General features: G+C 48.8%; 1 long non-coding RNA gene across 1 annotated transcript in view; it reads left to right on the top strand.

Moving 5' to 3' along the window:
• Positions 1-20505, top strand: part of LOC117034369 (uncharacterized) — a 127424-nt gene extending 106919 nt beyond the window's left edge. Inside the window, exon 6 of the long non-coding RNA XR_004425079.1 lies at positions 20443-20505. This is a non-coding gene — a long non-coding RNA (uncharacterized LOC117034369). The remainder of the gene's footprint in view (positions 1-20442) is intronic.
• Positions 20506-21531: the final 1026 nt, after the last annotated feature.

The raw sequence follows: 21531 nt of genomic DNA, 5'->3' as shown, positions 1-21531 counted from the left end.
GAGGGAGGGGGACAGTGACTTTATTGACCTTATAATATTATCGGCAACTGAGGTCCTACCTGGGGAAAATGACAATGGAATATGACTTAACCATAAAAAGGAACGAAGCACTGACATAGGCTGCAGCATGGATGAAGCGTGAAGACGTTATGCTGAGAGAAGCCAGATGCAAAAGGACCATGTAGCATATGAATTTGTTTATAATGAACTGTCCAGAACAGGCAAATCTATAGAGACAGAAAGTAGATTAATGGTTGCCAGGGGCTGAGGGTTATAGAGGAGACTGGCTGGGTGACAGCTAAGGGTACTGAGTTTCTTTAGAAGGTGATGAAAATGTTCTAAAATCGACTGGTGGTGGTTGCACAACTCTACGAGTACGCTAAAACCCATTGGATTGTATACTTTAAATGGGTGAATTGTCTGGCATGTGAATGACATGTCAATAAAACTGTTAAAAAGATGGAGGAGTGGGAGTTCCTGAGACTGAATACTTTTTTTCAGTGCGACTTCCTGAGAGGACGGTTGTCGGCAGCCCTCCCCGAACTCAGAGACCGTTGACCTGTGTGTGTGTGTGTGCGCGCGCGCGTGCGTGTGTGTGTGTGTGTGTGTGTGTGTGTGCAGGAACCTCGTCTGGGTCTGCTGTTCTGAGGCACACACTTTGGGGGGCCCTGGGGAAGTGAGCTGGCTGACTGCTTCTCTCCCAAAGAGGTTTTCGTCTCGACATGGCCCCGAGGAGTGTGTGGATTTAATCAGCCTGAACCAAAATCACGTTTGTGGAGTTCGCGTCTCCGTGGCCGGAGTGTCCAAAGGAGCCTGTGCCCTGGTTAGGGGAGCAGACCCAGCACAGCCTCCATGCCCTCCTCCCTGACCACTCTGAGAAAATCTTTGCCATTTCCTGTCTGCTCACAGACACCCACATAAACTACCCCACTTCCTTATTCCCCTGACGTTAAGCACAATCCCTGATAACCTGTGACCCAGAACAAATCAGTCTGTGATGACCGTTGGAACTCCCCAAAGTCTTTATATTGTAACTTACACTAACCCTTTGCCCTCGGAACGCTGACGCTGTTGAAGTCTCTCTGCCTTTCCAAGGGCACGTGTTGGGGCACTTGAGTTGGAAGCAGCCCTCGTCCCTGTTTTCCTCTGTCCAAGAGGACTTGTCTGCCATGGGACCGCAGCCCACCCCTGGCCTTCCTGTTCTGACACGGAGTGAGGCCAGTGGGTCAGGAAGACGCGCCAGGGTCCCACCTCCACTCACCAGCCCTGCGGCCTCGGCCCCTCAGCTTGCTGTGTCCGCGTGCGTGAAAGGGTACACGTGGGGGATGTACGATGACTGGCGTGGAAAACATTTTCAACAGCCAGCTTGAATAATTGCAGCTCCTATCGATAAACATCTTTGTATCTAATGTTTTTCCGTGGTGAAATCTACCAAGCATCTAGAAAATACGGAGAGATAACAGCAAACCTACTAGCTGGATTCTTACACTTTTTTTTCAGTAAACTTTTTCTTCAAGTATAAGATACACAGTCTGAAAGGCGCACAAGTCCTCAGGGCACAGGCAGAGGAATTCTCATAAAATGAGACGCCTGTGTCACCAGCACCCAGACAGAGAAACAGAACACGACCTGCCAGGAGCCCCTCATTCCCCTCCATGTGACTGCCCCCCCCCGAGGCTCCTCGTCCCCACCCTCTCACCATGTGGATAGTTGTGCCTGTTCTTGAACTTTATGGAATCCTATAGAAATGCAACCACAGGTGTGCCCTTTTGCGTCGTGTTTCTTCCTCTCACGATCGCCGCCCAGGGGCCCATCTCACTGCCATGTGGGGTTGTGTCTGGTGTCATCTTTATTGTAGGCCCCACTGTTGACAGGCATTGGGGACAGGTTTTTATCATAACTGGTGCTGCTGTGAAGGTCCCTGTCAGGTGTGTTTTTTGTAAACATAGGCCGCCGTTTTGGGTGGCATACACCCAGGAGTGCAATCGGGGGGGTCAGAGGAATGCCAGGCTTTACAAGACACTGCCCAACAGCTTTCCAGGATGGCTGCGCCGCTGGACACTCCGCCAACGGTACCCTGAGCTCCAGGCACACCACACGCTCATCCACCCTCGGAGTGTGGTTTCATTTCAGCCCACCGCGCGGGGGCGAAGAGGTGCTCCATGTGGCTTTAACCGGCATTTCCCGGATGACAAGTACGGATGGGCTCTTTTGCAGACGTTTGTTGGCTGTCTGGATATACCGCCTCTCCGGATTAGTCCATGTTCCAGTTTTGTCTGCTTAAAAACATGATGAGGACAGCATCTCTCTTCTTTCCTCCCAGAGGTAATCTCTGTCAGAAGTTGGGGTCTACCTCTGTGCATACTACTTTTACTGCACTCCTAGGAAGACACCTCAAACAACATATATTCCCGTTTCACAATTGTATCTTTAACTGTCGAAACTTTAACTTTCTTTCCTTTCAACTATCACCACTTATTCAGTGCTCCTGGCTCCCGGTCCAGGGATGTTTCCATCACCTCACATTGCCATCCCACCCGACACCTTCTGCTGCCACACGTGACCTCACACCACACCTTCTACTCACACCACACTCACACTCACTCCGTGCCACTCACACCTCACACTTCACACTCACACCACACCACATGTTCACACCACACCACATGTTCACACCACACCACATGTTCACACCACACCATATGCTCACACCACACCACATGTTCACACCACACCACATGCTCACACCACACCACATGTTCACACCACACCACATGCTCACAGTGCCCCGCCTTACACTTCCACACTTGGTCCCATCTGCCCCAGGACAATATCAGCCCAATTACTCCTTTCCACATCTCTTGAAAGGAAAGGGAAGAGGATGACAGAAGATGGGAATGAATACACCAGATATTACCTGCGGTGGTCGGAATATCTGTGTCCCTCCAAATTCATATGCCGGAACCCTAACCTCCAAGGCGGAGTCTTTGGGAGGTGATTAGGTCATGAGGGTGGGGCCCCCATGAAGGAGATTAGTGCCTTTATAAAACAGACCCCAAGAGCTCCCTCACCCCTTCTGCAATGTGAGGACACGGCAAGAAGTCTGTGACCTGGAAGAGGGCCCTCACCTAACCCGGCCGGCACCCTGATGTCAGACTTGCAGCCTCCCAAATTGTGAGAATTACATTTCTGTTGTTTATACACCACTCAGTCTGTGGTACTGTTTCATAGCAGCCAAGCAGAATAAGACATTCACCCTTTTAGTCTTCCCAGGTACCCAACAGGACAGGTGTGATTGACTTCATGTAAGAGATGTGCCAAAGGTAGCTCAGAGAGGCAAAGTGTCTTACCTAAGGGCACACAGCTAGGAAGTATCAGAACGAGAATTCCAAGCCACGGCTCACCCTACACCCATGCTTTTGTGCCTAGGAACAGGGAAGTGATAAGCATAGTCCTTCTCAAGCTCCTCCCTCCAATACTAACGTGCACACGGGTCAGCCACGGCACTGGCCACTGCAGCCAACAGCAGCGTGGGCAGAGTGGCTGGATCCGTCATGGACATCTCCCCCATCTCTTAGAAACAAATTGTTCCTGTTCAATACCTCAAACGACGTGCTGCTAACCCCTCCATGGGGGACAGCGGGGGGACATAAATTCCTAGCTGCTTTTGGCTGTTTCTCAGCCTCTGGTCCTCACACAAGTTTATCTTTATGTAACACAGGCTTTCTAAACACGTTAACGTTGCTATGAAAATCAAGATAATTTCTGGCAATTAAAGATCTGACTCACCCATTGTTCCTGCTCATTGTCATTTTAGGAAATTCCTCCAAGTGGGGCTCCTGTGGGTTCAGGCAAATGGGCCTCCCAGTGACCCACACACCATGTGTCAGGTCACCTCTCACCGACTAGAGAGGAGTACGTTCCAGATTTTATCAGAACAGACTGCCGCTCGCGTCCTAGTCTTTCCTGGAAGGAGCCAGGTTCTCCCAATACTTCCTGGATTGACCAGTTCCGGGTTTTACCGGTATTCTTTCCCAACCTTTGTTTCTCTCACTTTATCGTTTATGGATTAATGGCAATGAAGTCTGTCTTTGGCTCTCTAAAGTGGATGAAAGGCTTGCTAGGATCTGAAGTTTGAAAGTTGGCTTTGATGGAGAAAGACTAATAGAAGACTCTGCAACGTCACCTTTTCTTAGTTTAAGAGTTGGGGGAGGGAGAGGAGGAAAAGGTGGACTTGTTCCCATCATCATGTCTGCATTCCAGATAGCAGGATGGAGGGAAGGGGGACATATAAGCACAGGTCTGGAGCTGGACATCCCTTTTCCTCCCATCCCATTGGCTGGAATCTAGATACAGAGTTGAACCCACCTGGGACCTTGCGTCTTTCGTAAGGATGGAATCTGGGATAGTACTAAGTCTTTGGGAAGGACGGTCATATGCCTCATGACAATTTATATTATCACTTAAGAAGGAGAATGGATATTGGAGAGAACTGGCAATTTCTGCCATGATACACATGAGGTTGGTTTTAGTCTGGGGACAGATGTTCTATCTGAGAAACCTAGAGAACTCAATGCACACAGTTATCCCTTCGATGTACAGCCTGGTTATACCCCACCCCTCTTCCTGATCTTTCTGCGATGTGAGTTAAAATCTCCCTTCATCTCAGCGTGGATCCCTCTACACAGATCAGGGTCAGGTTTGAGTGCAGGGTCCTTTGGGGAGGTGACCTCAGGAAGCACTGGGGGAGTGGGGCGGGAGAGAATGAAGGGAGGGAACCATACAGGGTGTATTCTTGATTGGATGACCACTGTGGGCAACTGGGCTCACTCCCTTTGGGGAACTGCATGGATCACCCCTCAGCGTTTCTTAACGGAGCAGTAAGGGAGCTAGGATATTGCCCACCGGCTCTCGCTGTCATTGGTTGAGGACTGCTTGCAAGGACAAAGTGACCTCTGGCATTTCCAGACTGCCCATCTGTGAGCATTCACCTTTAGTAGAGAAAGCTCCCAGGTGAAAGGCTGCAGGCACTTGCTGGAGGGAATCATTGCTGTGTCCAGGACGATGCCTGCCAAGGGATATACTGTGTTTCCCCAAAAATAAGACTGGGTCTTATACCGTATTTTCCCCCAAATAAGACTGGGACTTATATGAATTTTTGCTCCAAAAGACACATTAGGGCATATTTTCAGGGGATGTCGTATTTTTTTCATGTACAAAAATCTACATTTATTCAAATACAATCATGTCATCTTCTTCTGGAACATTGTCTTAACTTACTAAATGCTTCCGTCTGGCTGACGATCTTAACGGGGGCTTTTTTTTCAGGTAGGTCTTAATTTCGGGGAAACACGGTAGGCAATACACCAACAGCAGTGCCCCAGCCATGTTCTGAGCTGGGCAAGTCCTCCCCAGAGCCACTCCGTACCTTCCAGCTGTAAGTGGCGGGCTCCACATCTCTGTGGCCGGGAGACTCCAGAGAAACTTCAGCTGTCCAGAGATGAGAATGTGCTCAAGAGCCGCCGATGGAGCTCGTGATAATCTAGGGGGGGCCCTCTCATCTGAGGGCCTTAGGGGGGCGTAAACAACAGGAATTTATTCTCTCACAGCTCTGGAGGCCAGAAGTTCAAGACCAAGGTGTCAGCAGGTTAGTTCCATCTGAGACTGTGAGGGACCATCTCTCCCAGGCCTCGTTCCGGCTCCTGGGGATTTGCTGGCTGTCCTTGGTGTTGCTGGACTCGTAGACGCAGCATCCTGATGTCTGCTTCGTCTTCACGTGGTGTTCTTCCCATGTGCGTGTCTGTGTCCACGTGTCCCCTTTTTATAAGGACACAAATCATAGTCGTTTGGAGGCTCACCTTACTCCAGTATGACCTCATCTTAATTAATTATATCATCAAGGACACTGTTTCCCAAAAGGGTCACAGTTTGAGGTGCTGGGAGTTAGGACGTCATGTGAAATTTGAGAGGACACAGTACAAATCATGACACGGTAGGAGAAGGAGGCGGTGGGGGCTGCCATGTTACACGGGAGACAATCGGCTCATGACGGTATTGTCCGTAGGCAGGGAAAGGTTTGTGCCTGGGTCACCCGCAAGGCACGGGCACCCAGGAGGGTTTCCTTTGAGACACTTGATATTTGAACCAGTGCTTCAGGGTAGTAATCACATAAGGGGAGTTTTGATCTGCATTGGACTTCCTTCCACTTATTGTGCAACTTACGACTGCTTTTGGTTTTGAGCACATGGAGGGTCGGGGAGACACCATCCCCTTTTCAGCTCTTAGGTCTTTATCCAACTCTGTGGAAGCAGCTCCAGGGGCTTACCAGGTAGAAGGGACTTGGGTGTGGAGCTCCCCACAATGGGCTGGCGGGAAGCAGCCTTGTGTGGCCTTGTGGCTGTTACTGGGCCTGTTTTCAACCTCAGAGAAGTGGGGCTGGACAGGAAGAGTACAAATGCCTTCCACTCCCAACACAGACTCAGAATCTGAATGCAGTCCAGGGTTTCGGCATTTGAGTCCCCAGAGCTAGTCACTAGCCATCCTCCTCCCTCTGGAGAATAATCCATTTAAAACTTCTGAGCTGTCTAGACTTGTTATCTGGCTCCTAATTCCTGAGAGCCCAGAGCGGGCAGCAGCGGGACTGTCGAGATAGCAAGAGGGTGAAGTCATTGGCGTAAATCCTGAGGCAGGAAGTCAGTTCCAGGGACGATGGATGAGCGTGGGGCTGGTGCCCGCACGGGGGGCAAGATAACGTGTCTAGACTCCGCTGGCCATTTCCTCCTCTTCCGTTAGGTGTCCTATCGGCTGACCCCCTGCCTTCCTGCTCTCTCTTCCCCTGCCTTGCAGGAGAAACCCCTCTCAGGAAGATCTCACTTCACTTTTAGTGTAAGGGGCTGCCAGCGACTTTTGGCCTCTGCTGGGCGTGGGTACTATCTCTCAGTCCTGGTGACGGTGGGCGGGGGTGGAGGCTTTTCTGCAAAGCCCATGCTGGCCTCTGTCACTTTGTCATTTCTGAGAGTTCAATGGGTTAGGGGAAAAATGACGTTTTTCTCGCCAGTATCCAAAGGTCAGTGGAAGGTCATTGGTGGGACTGTGAGGACACAAGTTGATGTCAAACAGACCCAGAGGTTTCCACAAGTCCTGGGGGGGAAAAAAAGCCTGGAGCAAGTCTTATCTAAGACAGCCCCTGGGAGCTGTAGAATGCTGAATAACCTTGTATTTCCGGAAAGAGTGGCTAATTTCATTGGCCCGTGTGCATGCTGGGTGATCCTGAAGCCTGGAACTAGGGGTGGGAGAGAGGTCAAAAGGTCATTTGGTTCAATCCCCTGTCTCCAGGCAGGGTTCTCCCAGCAAAGAGCCATCGTGTGTGTTCCAATGTGCAAGGACACAAGAGGGGACTGTGGGAGAGGAAACAGGCCTTGAGCACCTGTAGAGAATGATGAAGTGGTAATCCCCGCCAGCTGGTTTGAGTCTGTGAGCCCCGCTAGTGCTCTGGGTTTTGAACAACTGCGCTGCAGTCTGTGGGGGACATCTGCATAGAAGAGCACAACGTGTCAGGAGAACAACCACCTCTGCTGTGGCAACAACAACCACACAACAACATCAATGACAACAATAAAAGCGAAAATGTCTTGAGCACTTGACATGTGCTAGTTCATGTCAAATGGCTAGACATATCATTTGATTTCATTTAATCTCATTTAATCATCAAAATCAGCCTGCGAACCCATGAGGTGGATACTATTATAATAAATCCCAAACTGAGGCTCAGACAGGAAAGGTGTCTGCCTGTAGTTCATAGGAAGTGGAGTCAGGACTCAGGTGAAGCTGAGGACTGAATGGCTGAACACGTCTGTCTTCCACTATGTGTGTGTTCTATTCACAAAGGCCTCCTATGTTTTTTATCACCTGTTGAACAGATAGGGGTTGTTGGGGGACAGCCCAGGTTACACAGCTAATAAACAAGGGGACCAGGATGCCAACCCACATCTTTAGATCCCAAATCCCCCATCGCTCCACTGGGTCCTTCCTGGCCCCCATGTGTAATGCCCTGTGACAAAATCTAAATGCTTCTTTATGATCCATGGGGGACATGGAGGGAAGTCCCTCCACCAGGATTTACTTTTCCTATTCTCCATTCAGTGATGATGGTCCAGCATCTTCTATGCTCCTTGCATAGACCCAAGAGAAAACTATGCTGTGTGTGAGATGAGGTCAAAATCAGTAAAAGGAGCACTTCTAATGATGCAGAAGGACCTAGGTCCCACCCAGCCACAGAGCCTCAGGTTGGAGCTGGACCCAAGAGAGGGGACTACAGAGATTGTGAGGAGGGCAAAGGAGGGACAAGACCTAAGAGTGACCAGGAGTCCCAGATGACCACGGCGGGGACACTGCCTAACACATGAGTGCACGGGAAAAGTGATACTTAACACTAATGGCCTACTAGGAGGCAACAGTTACATAAATAGACGATGAATGGGCCATTCGTGGGAATAGTATGCACCCATGAAAAAGAATAAAGGGCTCTTTATTGAACAATATGGAATGATCACCAAAATAGATTAATGGAAAGCAATAACATTTTACGTGTGTGTGTGTGTGTGTATACATGTCCTCCTATACTTACCTCCACATAGTTATATGCTTATAGACCTAAAAGATCTTCAGCTGTTATCACCCTTGGGAAGGTACCTGTGGGAAAAGGTGAGAAGGAGATATCTATTTGTATCTTGAATTTTTTTTTAAAAAAATTTATTGGGGTGACAATTGTTAGTAAAGTTACATAGATTTCAGGTGTACACTTCTGTATCACATCATCTATAAATCCCATTGTGTGTTCACCACCCAGAGTCAGTTCTCCTTCCATCACCATATATTTGATCCCCCTGACCCTCATCTCCCACCCCCCACCCCCTTACCCTCTGGTAACCACTAAACTATTGTCTGTGTCTGTGAGTTTTTGTTTTTTTTTCTTAGATATGTATCATTTATATCCCTCACACTGTGGACCCCCCTTCCCCCATCAACCACGTGAATATGTGACCTAAGGAAAAAAGCTTCACCCTGTCCTCGAAACTTTGGTATTCTCTTGAATAATAAACATTTCCTTTGTGTCAAAGATCTCTTCTCTTGCCATCCATCCCCAAGTGCCCCAGAGGTGCAAAGAGTGTGTTGGTGGGCAGAGAGAGTGACCATGTGCATGGGGTGCTCAGTGCCCCCCGTTCCTTCCTGGCTCCCAGGTACCCCACCCCACCCCTGGATGGTATTGCTCAGCTGTGCTGCCATGATATACAAGCAGGTGGAATTCTGCAGCACTTAAGAGTCTAGAAACCATGCAGAAGCCTGACTGTCCTCACTCTCGCCAACACCCTGAGCCGCTTCCTGTGGGTTTAGCAAGAGTTCTTTTTAAGAAGTTTAAATGTTTTCTGCCAGGCAGGAGGTCAGAATCCTGGGTGGGGAACACCCAAGGATTTATTGGCCTCCCCAGGGCTCAGACATTTTGACTGTCCCATGGGGAGAGGTAAGGGTCAGGGGTTATCTCTGGGTGGGCAATTAGGGACTGCCTGTGGCCCTTCCCTCCCTGTGGCATCTGCTGGAATCATCAAGCTATCCCCCCAACACCCGCCCAGCAGTGGTGTCTCTCTAGCGCCCAGCTTAGGTTACCAGCCTCTGCAATATACCAATGCAGACCCTGTGTGGGTCTGAAAGGACATTGCACGACTGAAATGAAGAGGGGCAGTGGCAAGAGGGGTGTTGGGAAGAGGAACAAAGGAGACAATTCCCATGGGAGACAGATCTGAGGTCCTCAAAGGTGACTGTTGGGGGGGGTCGGGAGGAGGACATTTGTCTGTGCTGCTGAGTGTCCAGAAGCAATCCCAACAAATGGCAAAATGAGGGGCCATGTGGGACACCTGGGATCAAATGTAAAAAGTCACAGAGAGAAGGGACCTCGGGATTTCAAATTCCCAGTTCAAGCTGCCAGAAGGCAGTGTGATGAGGCCGGCGTTCCTCGTTGTAGGACATTAGTGAGTCGGGCCGTGCTCTGGGCCTCTGTTACACATCTGTGAAATGGGACTAATAAATCCTCTTTCTTGAGAGTGTACGGTGATGAAATCACAGGATGCAGAACTAATGCATGGCAATTTTAACAGCCCTTTCAAGGCCCCCCATCACGTGCCAGACGCACTCCAAGAGCTTTACCCAAGGTGACCCAGTTAATCCCCACAAGAACGCTACGTGGGAGATTCCATCTGTATCCCCACTTTACAGATAAAGAAATTAAAACAAAGAGAAATTGAGAACCTCACCCAAGGTCTATGGAGCTAGCAAGTGGTGGGGTCTGGATTTGAACCCAAGCCCATGCACGGTGGTCTTCACCCACCACTTCAACATCAGCCAGACTTCTTTTTCAGCGTGTCATCTATGCAGGCCATTCTCACCCCTCGTTGCCGGCCCACAGATGGTGATTTTCCTTAGCCACCGTGTTCACGTGAAACTCAAGTTCCCATCTGTGCAGGTGACCTTTGATGGAATGTCCTTGGTTGTTTCTCAGACGCCATTTAGCCTGAAGGACACCCTTTCTCAAGACCCGGTGAGGGAGGAATCCATCCTTTCTCCAACCTCCAGAGAGATTTATGCCATTTGGCGGGCCGGCCACGCGTTATTACATTTCCTTTTCTTTCATTAATCATACTCCAGCGCTCATTCCTCCCGACAACCAGAAGCAGCAGCCTGCGAGCCAGAAATCTGACTGCCGATGAGGACGCAGGCGATCGGGCTGGCGCTTATCTTTGAGAGAGACATCGGCACTGCCTTGAAGAAAGGGCAGTGGCTGCGGCCTCCCTTCACCCGTCACCGCCCCTCCAGGAAGGAAGCCCACCCCCTCCCTAGAAGCCAGGTGCTGATGGAATCGCTCAGCACAGCGCAGAAGCAACTGCTGACGTAGCTGGGTCACTTGGTCCAGCTTCACGCTGGGGACAATGATCATCTGTGAGTTTTCTGACTGTTTATTGAGAATGCACAATGAGCTGGGGGCTGTGTCGCGCACTTTACTTTCATAACCTTGTATGTAGTTGTCTCAAAGTCCTTTGAAGGACATCTAGCTCATTACCCTTTTGCACACAAGAAAACAGTGGTCCAGAAGGCGAGAAGGACAAGGTCCCACGTGAGTGGGTAGTCCAGAAGATCTGACCGCGTCCGGCCCTGAGTCCCGCGTGGCAGCCATTGGAGCAGGTTCTCTTGGCGCGCACATCCCCATGATGGGCCATTTTCTCCCCAACTCGAAGCCGTGGGTCACTCACCAGTCATCTTCTCCCACCTGGCCTGCTCCGCTCACTCGTGTCACCTGCCGGCCTCAGACCTCAGAGCTCGGGAGTCCTAGCCTTTATTTAAAAGTTTTCCGAGTGGACATTTCACAAGGTTCTTGCCAGCAAAATGGTGCCTTGATGTGAACTACAAAGGGCAGCCCCTCTGAGTGGACAAATGGCTTCATGGCACCGACTCTGGGCAGATGGATTCTAAAAAAGAGTGCCTTCCTTTCGGGGGCAGTGTAGGGGGCAGGGCAGGCCACAGAGCTTGTGTGCACCGGGCAGGGACCCACCCTCCTTAGTCCTTCTGTTTAAAGGGTAGTCAAGTTCAGGAGTCGAACTGAAAGAAGACAACCACCAGCGTTCATTAAGCTCCTACAGTTTAATACTCTCTGCAAGGGCCAAGAGATGGGGATGAAGCCTGGTTGCCTTCCAGCATTCCAGTGTGGATCTGGGAGAGGTAACAAATGCCTCGTATATCCTCTTGCAGGCTGGATTTCCTGCCTGGCGCTGGAGAGGCAGAGGGGGTGGGGGCTGGCGGGTAAGGTTTCTCCTGTCCTCTTCTCCTCCCAGCTCCCAAACCATCCATCAGTCCACGGCTCACCTGTGAAACCCAAGGCTGGGAACCACAGCGCTATTCCGTTACAAAATCAAGATTTATCGGAACATGACAGGCCTGCAGTGCTTTTATGACATGCTTGGCGCCAATCCCTTCTGTTAACCTGCTTGTCCCTGGTGGGGTGGGGGGGTGGGGTTTACGACTGCCAACACCACTCCATCTGCTCCCAAGCTTGTGGCGTTTTGACAGTGAGGACAAAATGTCCAGCTTTGTCCGGGCCCCGCGGGCTGGATTATCACTTCAGCACTTAAGAGCTCAACCAGCTTCCCCCTGGAGCGAGAACCCCGGGCTCCACGTCTCCCTTCCCAGCTCTGCCTGGTGTGAATGAAACTCAAATTGCACTCTGACAGTCCCATGAATTATCTGTTTTCCAACCTGCCTCCTGGCTCTTTCATCTTCATAGCAGAAGCCACGTCGGGGTGTAAAGAGGGGGTTTCTTCTCGTGAAATAATCCATTGACATCTCTACAAAGGCTCCCATGACACTCAAATGGCCTGCATCTCAAGGAAGAAAGACACGATGTGGGGACCATTTGGAACCTCTTAAAAAAGAGGTCAATGCCTCCCAAAAGCTGCCAGTGAGTTGCCATCCCGTCAGGTGGGGAGGGACTCCAGGCCACGATAGTGGGCCAACTCTTGTAATGATTAGTTAAAAAGTTAAGCCATGATTACATGAAGCGGAACCCATAAGGAGGTTGGCAGCTATCAGATGTGTGGTCTGTCTATGCTGGGTGAAGAATTCAGAAGGGCTTTTATTGTCTGTCCCGAGTGACAGCACTTGCCCTCTTTACTTGGTGAGCTCCCCACTCAATGGGACCAGGCTCTGGGATTGGGGAGCCGACAGATGTGTGATCGCCAGAGGAGGAAACCAAACAGGCTTCTCAGGGGTGGGTACCAGGGCAGCTCCCCCTGAAGCTCGCTTCCCATTGAGAGGGTGACACCGGCCTTTTCCCACTGCCACCAGAATGGGGAGGGCAGGGAGTCGTAATAATGATGCTGATCATGATATCTCAGACTGCACTCTGTGTCGGGGCCCTGGGCTACTTGTTTCTGGAAGCCTGTGAAGAAGGCACTCGGTGGCCCCAGCCTTGCTGGTGAAGCAGTGAAGCCACTCACTCACCACTTCATGAAGGTCGTTGAGGCAGGGCGGAGGCGGGAACCCAACCGATGCCACACTCACCTTCCAAGGGGGAATAGTTCGGGCCTATTTGTAACCAGATCTCACTCAAGGGCCCTGGCTCATTCGCCGCCTCTATACAGTAGGTTCGTGACATCCAGCTCACGGAGTTTTCAGTCTCAGATGAGAGTGGAGCTATAACTGTACCCAGCATGCAGGCACTCATTAGTTGTTCATGGAATCCAGTGTGTTGTGAGCCCTGGAGTCAAAGGAATCTGGACCTCAGCAGCTGAGCCATCTCCGGCAGTTCAGGTAACCCCCTCCGAGCCTCAGATTCTGCCTGTGAAGTGGGGAGATGCTCACAGCACCCAAGTCACAGGGCGGCCTGGAGGATCACATGAAACTTATCGAGGCATGCAGAAAGTGCTCGAGAGGTGTTCACCCCAACAATAAGGATGACACCGTCACTCTTGCTCTTTCATCAGTCTCTTCTCTCCCTCCCCAGCTGCAATCCCTGGAAAATAACTCCTGGGTCCTAAAGTGCTAAGTGAGTCTTGAGCGCAGATGTGGGACTTCCGTGGACATGGCGGCCTCCCGTCCTGAGATTTTTCAGGTACTCCTGTGTCCCAGGCCCTGCCTACACGGCTTACACCATGGCTGCGGCATGCAGCCGGGAGGGACCAGCCCAGCTGAGCAGCTGGGGAGGCGGCACTGTTTGTTGGCCTTGGATGGCTGAGTATTTTTATTTGCAAATGAGAAATAAGAAACATTCGCCCAGGCCAGACCAGCATGATTTCATCCTCAGCACCCCCTCCAGCCTCCCCATCGGGAGACCAGCAGGACATGGATGCCTGCAGAAGTTCAAATAACTGAACTGGCCGTGACCCAAGCTAAAATTGAGAGAGGGTGTGCTGGGATGGCTGCGGAGAGGCACCAGGCGCCGTCGAAATGGAGAGCTTCTCACCAAGCCTGTGCAACCCAGGACAGAACAGGGATCAGCACGGGGATGAGGCTGTCTTCACCCCGCTGCTCACCCCACCCCCAGGACGGAAACTGTGTACGGGACACTCACATGGCGGTGCACCTGTGGCATGGAGGGATGATTGTAGCTCACCTGCACTGAGCACCACCTGTATACCTGCCCCTACTCTATGCACTTCATAGAGAGATATTATTTACCGTATAATTATGGGAACGCAAAATGGTGCAGCCACTTTGGAAGACAGTTTGGTGGTTTCTTTCAAAGCTAAGCAGACTCTGACCGTGTGAGTCAGCAATGACACTCCTTGGTATTTCCCCAAAGAAGCTGAAAATTTAAGTCCACATGAAAACCTGCACACGAATGTTTATACCAGCTTTATTCATAGTTGCCCAAACTTGGAAGCAACCAAGTGTCCTTCAGTAGGTGAATAAATAAATTGTTTTCCATCCAGACATGGACTATTATTCAGCACCAAAAAGAAATGAGCTATCAAGCCATGGAGGCACCTGAAATGCACATTACTAAGTGAAAGACGTCAGTCTGAAAAAGCCACATACTCTATGATTCCATCTCTATGACCTTCTGGAAAAGGCAACACTATGGAGACAGTAAAAAGATCAATGGTTTCCAGGGCTTGGTAGGAGAAGGAGGGATGAATAAATGGAGCACAGAGGATTCTTAGGGCAGTGAAACTACTCTGTGTGACACTATAATGGAGGATTCATGTCATGACACATTTGTCCAAACCCTTAGAATGGACAACACCAAGAGTGAGCCCTAGTGTAAAGTCCGTGTAGGTTCACCAGTTGTAACAAATGTATCACAAGCTGTTAATCATAGGGACTTTCCTGCTCAAACTTTCTGTAAACCTAAAACTGCTCGAAGAAATTAAGCTTATTAATAATTATTATAATAATAATGAAAACAAAACAGTACCAGAGGGTGGACTCTGGAGCCAGACTGCCCAAATTTGAATCCTGCCTCGGCCACCATGATGGTGAGTTTCACGTGTCAACTTGGTGAGGCTACAGTGCCAATCTGTTCAATCAAACACTCAGGTGGGGGTTGCCAGGAAGGCATTTTGCAGATGCGATTACAGTCCGTGATCAGCTGACTTTCAGAAAGGGAGATTGTTCCAGACCACCTGTGTGGGCCTGAGTCAATCAGTTGGAAGGCTTTGAGAGCAGAGCTGAGGCTTCCCTGAAGAATAAACCCCTGCTGTGGACAACGGCTCCAGCCGGTGCCTGAGAGGTGCAGCTGCCCTTCCCGGGGCCCTGCCCCGCAGATTCTGGACTTGTCCAGGCAGCCCCATCGTTGCTAGTTCAATTCATTGAAATACATTTCTTTATTCTATCTCCCACTGGTTCTGTTTGTCTGGTTGGCTCCTGACTGATACAACCACATAACAGCTATGTGGCCTAGGGCAAGTTATTTAACCTTCCTGCCTCAGTTTCCTCATCTGTAACATAGGGCTAATAACAGTGTCCACCTCGTTAGGGGGCTGAGTTACTACATGTCAGGCACTGAGAATGCCTGGCACAGAACAGGTGTAACTATTGAACTCCTGCTGTGCCGAGGAAGAAATGGAAACCCAGGAAAGTCCCAAACCTTGCCGGAGGTGTCATAGCACAGAAGTGGCAGAGCCCAAGGCCCCAGCCACACTCACACCGCCTCGGTTTGTAGGCAGTTCTGATGGCACTTGCAGATGGAAGGGTTTAAATGACCTACATATTCAGTTCAAGTCATGCTTTCTGCAAAAGAAGAAACAGGCTTGGGAAGGTCAGCCCATTAAATCGTCATGACAACCCTTTGGAGCCTGGGAGTCAACAAGATCAGGGAAGGTGTCCAGCTACTATATGGACAGGCCAGGCGAGGGAGGCCTGAGAAGCCCAAGGACAGACCAGCCGTGGTTGGCTGAACCCGACCAATTCCTGCGCAAACCTTGGATGGAGTCCTAGCATCTGTGTCGTCATGGCAGATGCGTCCCATCTTCCGGGGGGACGACCTAGAGCTTCCCATGGGTTTTTATTAGAAACAATTGGAGGATCCAGCTGCTCCTCACACGTTTCAAGTTGCACATTTTTCACATTCCTCCTCGACCTGGCACGGCTGGGACACTGTCATTTAAAATAATAATAATAATAAATCTGGTATTTGAAATTAAAAAAAAAAAATCACAGCCTTCCTTTCCTTGACTCATTTCCTGTGGTGTTTCCCTGGCCTAATCGAAACCCGACAGGCTATGTGACAAAGGAAGCCAGACTCCCCCTGCATCAGGGCAGAGTTCAACGTGGAGAATGGTGTTTTTGTTCACAAGAGTGGGAAAGAGGTGATGGAGAGGGGGCTTCCCCTACCAACACCAAGAAGCAAAGAAGAGGCCCGAAAGGAAACCCTTTGGCTCAGGGCAGAGATTTGAGCCAGTGGCACCAGGAGGTGGGACATCTTGCTATGGTCTTCTCCCCAGTTCTCCTCTTTGGCTTTGAAAGGACCACCAAAGCTCTTAGAAGTGACTGGCTCACTAGGGGCAGAGGAGCAAAGCGTTTTCAATTACCCCTCCACACCCCCCCGGAGCGGGATAAGAATAGCAAACTATCCTGACAATAAGAGGCTCAGCGAGGGGGCCATCAGGAATTCTGGAGGGGGTAAGCCTTTAAAAGCACCCACACCACACTGGGAAGAGTGATTAATATGGCCCACCTCTTTGTTGGCATTTTACATCAACGATAATGTGCATTGAGCATTTATTATGCAGCAGGCACTTTAGAGGCATTACCTCATTTTGTCCCCAAAACAACTTTATAAGGTAGAGAACGTGATGGCTGCTGCCATTGTATGAAGGAAGGGTTTGGAGAAATGAAGCATCTGACAAAGACATATCACACAGCCGTGAAGGAAGTCACATCACCAGGCCGGTGTTTGAGCCCCTATACTCGGCTCAGTTCAGGGGGCAACTGGTAGACGTGACCTGGCATGCTTGGCAGATGCTGACAAACAGGCATTAAAGAGCTTCTAAAAAGAAAGAAGACATTGGCTTGAAAGCCACGAGGCTAAAGGATGAAAAACAGCAGCTACTGAACTCATACATGACACGATCACTGTACTTTGGACAACTGAGTGGCAGCATCTTCCAAAGCTAAACATCCACCTATACCAAGACTCAACGTATATATACCCAAGAGAAATGAATCTTTACGTCCACCAAAGCCATGTAGGATGGGCATGGTCATAGCAGCCTTATTGATAATAACCCTAAACTAGACAATATCAAATGTGCATCAGTGATAGAATGGATCAATGAGTCAAAGGATATGCATATAACGGACCACATTCACAGCAATGAAAAAGAATAGAACTCTGCTACATACAGTGTGAATGAATTGCACCAGCTGATGAGGACTGAAGAGAATAATAGCACAAGAGGACACACTAGGGTTCCTTTCACTTGAAGTTTGAGAGAAGGCGACACTAATCTATGGTGGGTCAGGATGGAGGCCAGGATAGTGGTTACCCTGGGGACGTGTCGATTGGGAAGAGGCATAGAGAGAGAGAGCCTCTGGGGTACCAGAGATATTCCGTACCTTCATTGGAGTAGTGGCTACGCTAGGGTATATATATGTAAAAATTCAGTAAGCTGTACATTCAGCGCGTAGTCATGTACTTTACTATGTATTTATGACTCCAGTTAAAATTAAGGAAAAAGCACGGACACTGCCCTCAACTAACATATAGCCTAGTTGGGGTGATTGGCACACTCCAGGGAGTTCAGAGAAGGGATGTATCAGTAGAGACTGGGGTAGGGGGGTGGGAAGGTTGGGGCATAAGTTAGACAACGTTAGAGTCTCCTTCAGGCCCTTGTTGGTTTGTGCGGGTATCTGTACCTTCCTGTATTATTTCCAAGGTCCACATCAATGTCCCTCTTCTCCCCTCTCTTCTCCTCTCCTCTCCTCTCCATGTGTGTATAAACTGAGGTTTTCATATACTTGTATCAAATACAAAAAGCTTAAACTAAAAATTTCACTGGCATTTTTACCATCCATGGTAACAATTGTTCAACGGTTCTTGCTACTGGGTCTCTGACCCTGTCGGTGTATATTTAGGCAGAGGGCAGAAAAGTGAGCTTCCACCTGGCATGGGGTGGAAGTTCGTGAAGGGCAGCCATGGGATGCTGTCACTTTGACCTTCACACTGCAGTTGTCACACAAGTGTACATCGAAAACCTTTGGAAGGGGACTGAGCTCACCACTTCCCAGAAGTCCCTTTTCCCAGCTAGCCATCTCAGGAGCCCGTTAGAAAATAATAAAACAAAGTAATGCCATTGAGAAAGATGGGTTGTGGGTTGATTATTACCAGCCTTGTAATAATCAGTCCTTAACTGTTCAGAGCAGAGGAGCAATGAAAATCTACCAAGTGTGGGGGATATTGGATGAGGTAATAATAAGAGAAAATAGCCTCTTTCTCTCTCTCTCTCGTGTTTCTCAATGAAGGTTGTAAGCATATCTAAACTTAATATCAATCCTGAGTAAAGATAGTCATTATTGGAGAGTCTACACCAAGCTCATGTCATCCCATTTGGGCTAGAAAAAAATTACTCCACTAAATCGAGTGCTCTGATTAGTCCAGAGTCACCACTTAGAACCTCTATGGATAACTGATATTCAAAGAACTCAATCAACTCAAAGCTTATCCAGTCAACAAATATTTAGTGAGAACCGACTATGTTTCATGTCCTGTGTTTAGCCCTGTGGGTCATGAAGGAAAATGACACACTTCATGCCCTCAAGGGACTCACAGTTTTCGGTGTCAGTCATATAGTCTCCCTTCCCAGAAAGGAGGGGTGGTCAGTTCACAGTGCCACTGAGAATTCAGTCATTCTTCTGAGTCATGACTCTGAACATCAATCCCTTTGTACGATATGTGCACAAAAGAACCAGCTAAGAGAGTCGCTGCTTGTCAGAAGGTAACAAGTTCACACACATGAATTTGTGGATGGATGTCATGTTAGTGAATGGATAGCATTGAAAAGGCTGGAATTCATATACATAATTCAGGGAACCTTTTAGAGACCGAGTTGGTTACTTTTTCCTTTGTGCCCCAGGTGTACCTTTGGTCTGCCTGAATTATGGTAACTATAGACCTATTTTGCACGTATGAATATGCATGACTCTACTCAACTGAATGGTGAAGCCCTTGAAAGTGATTACTATGGTTTAATCAGCTCTGGATCTCCAGTGCCTGGCACCTAATGGATGCTAAATAAATATTTGTTGAGAGAGTTAATGAATGAAGGGGTGAGTGTGAGTGACTGAATGTGCCCTTGGGAAACTTAGCATTTTTAAGATTTATTTTCTCATTTGGAAAATAAGGTTAATTATGGCATTACTTCACTGGGTCATTGTGGGGGGTGGGGCAGGTGGGATAATGCAAGTAAAGTGCCAAGCACACGTCGTAAGCGCTAACCTAGAAGTAACTTGTAGTAAGTGCTCTATAGGGGTTGGATGATGGTGGCGATGGTAATGATGGTGATGATGATGGTGGAGAGGAGGAGGAGGATGGTGGCAATACTGGAGGAGGAGGATGGTGGCAATGACAATACTGGAGGAAGGAAATGGGAAGGAGAGAAACCGAAGCAAAGGAATTTACGTTGCTATCAATATTAAGTTTGGAATTCCGTGTCCAGCCCTAAATTTAGAGCAGTTTCTCTAGAAGCATAAGACAAATGAGGGACCACAGGCCTCTGCCTTGAAACTCCATGTGAACTCACCCTAGTGGGTTGGGGTCAAACTCTGGGCAGTGGAGTGGCTCATTAAACAAATGACCTAATTTAGTACTTAAGACACCCGAAATTTACTATACTAATTTGTCAAGTCATCCAGAACAACCAAACCTCAAACAGTTGGACTAGTAGATTTTAATGGAATTATAGACAAAATTCAGACCGACTCCCCAGTAAAAGTTTCAGTCAAAGCAGAACTGACGATTTAGTCTGTGGGACACTGAGGAGACTTTTACAGGCTGGCATAAATCTTTCGAGTAACTCTTTCATCTTGTCCTTTTCATTTTTAGCACCTCTCAAGGAGAATGGTTTATGGAACTGAGGAACAGGAAGCAGGAAGTAGGAAACAGGAAGTAGAAAGATTCTATTTTGGATGTGGCAACTGATAAGAGTGTTTAGGTTCAGTATCCTTGGTGAGCAGCTATAAAAGGGATGGTCCCATTTGCTGGCTAGCAGTGGGGACTAAATAATTAAGCACATTTGTCAATCATTGAGTACCACACATTAGCTGCAGAAATATAAAAATATTGACTAACGTATGGTTACTACAGAAATCTGTTCGTTCCTATAATTAATTCTTAAAAATCCGCACCTCTAATTACACCTCCGTCTATAACTGAGGGGATGTTTGTCATTTTTTTGGCAGAACAACAAGAAAGGAAGGACTGGGACGGACCTTGTCCATTTTGCTGTTACAAGGACAATGGAAGCAGTTATTAAAGGTAATATTCTTGGGGGTGCCTTCATCCCTCAAATCATCTGAACAGCTGTCTATTTACATGGTGAGCGTTGCAAAGCTTCCAATTCAAAGATCCATCTGGTTCTTACATCAAGCTAAGCCATCATCTTAAGGAGCAAGCCGAAACACACCAGGGAGATGCGAAAATTTAGGAACGAGTGTGTTTATATTGTATTTGCATTAATGCTTCCTAGAGTTTATTTTCAAAGTGAAGAAAGAACAATGCATAGTAGGCTATTAAACCCAAACATAATCAATTTAAAGTTAGGGGCGTGCTCCTAAGAATCTTTTTCTCCTGTTTTGAAGGGTCCACTTGAGGAGGGAATTGGGAGGGCAGTTGAGAACACCAGGCAGCAGAGTGGGGGGACTGTTGTGAATTCTCCGCAGGGTTTGGCCTGCCCCTGCGGGCCACTGCTGTTTGTCATATGGAATGGATTAGGCCTTCTCTCTCACACTGTCAACTTGGGTGTTCTGTGCACAGCCTGTTTTTGCTGGGGTCTTGGTTTTGCTTTTTATAACGGCAGGAAGTGCTCCTCTCGGACCACATGTGAAACCGTGTGGGAACGGTTGGGAGGGGGGGCGGGGGGCTGGAGAGGAGGGTGAGTGGGGTGTGGAGATGAAAAAGCCTCCCCTCAAATATATGGCGGCTTGGGGGGGGGCAGGCAGGGGGAGGCAGAGATGCGCGCTGGCCAATTTAACTTTATGGGGCCTGGTTGGCAGGAGGATGGAGAGGTGGAAGCTCCCTTGATGAAACCCGCCTGTCCCTAATAGATCTGCCCCCTAATATTTTACAATACCACGTAGCATCGTGGAGGGACCATTAAAGCGTGAGGGATTGCAGCTGCTGTTTAATTTGTTCTAAATTTCCTGCCGGCCTCACCAGACGTGTACAGGAAATGGGCGGTAAATGTTTAATAGGTCATACCTAACCAGACAATTAACAGGTGCTGTCACTTAGAAAATCCCAAACTGTGTATGTGCATATCCAGAACTGAA

The sequence above is a fragment of the Rhinolophus ferrumequinum genome, chromosome 15, assembly GCF_004115265.2.
Source record: "Rhinolophus ferrumequinum isolate MPI-CBG mRhiFer1 chromosome 15, mRhiFer1_v1.p, whole genome shotgun sequence".
NCBI lineage: Eukaryota > Metazoa > Chordata > Mammalia > Chiroptera > Rhinolophidae > Rhinolophus > Rhinolophus ferrumequinum.
Note: the sequence above shows the minus strand (reverse complement) of the source record. Positions and strands in the feature narration are given on the sequence as shown.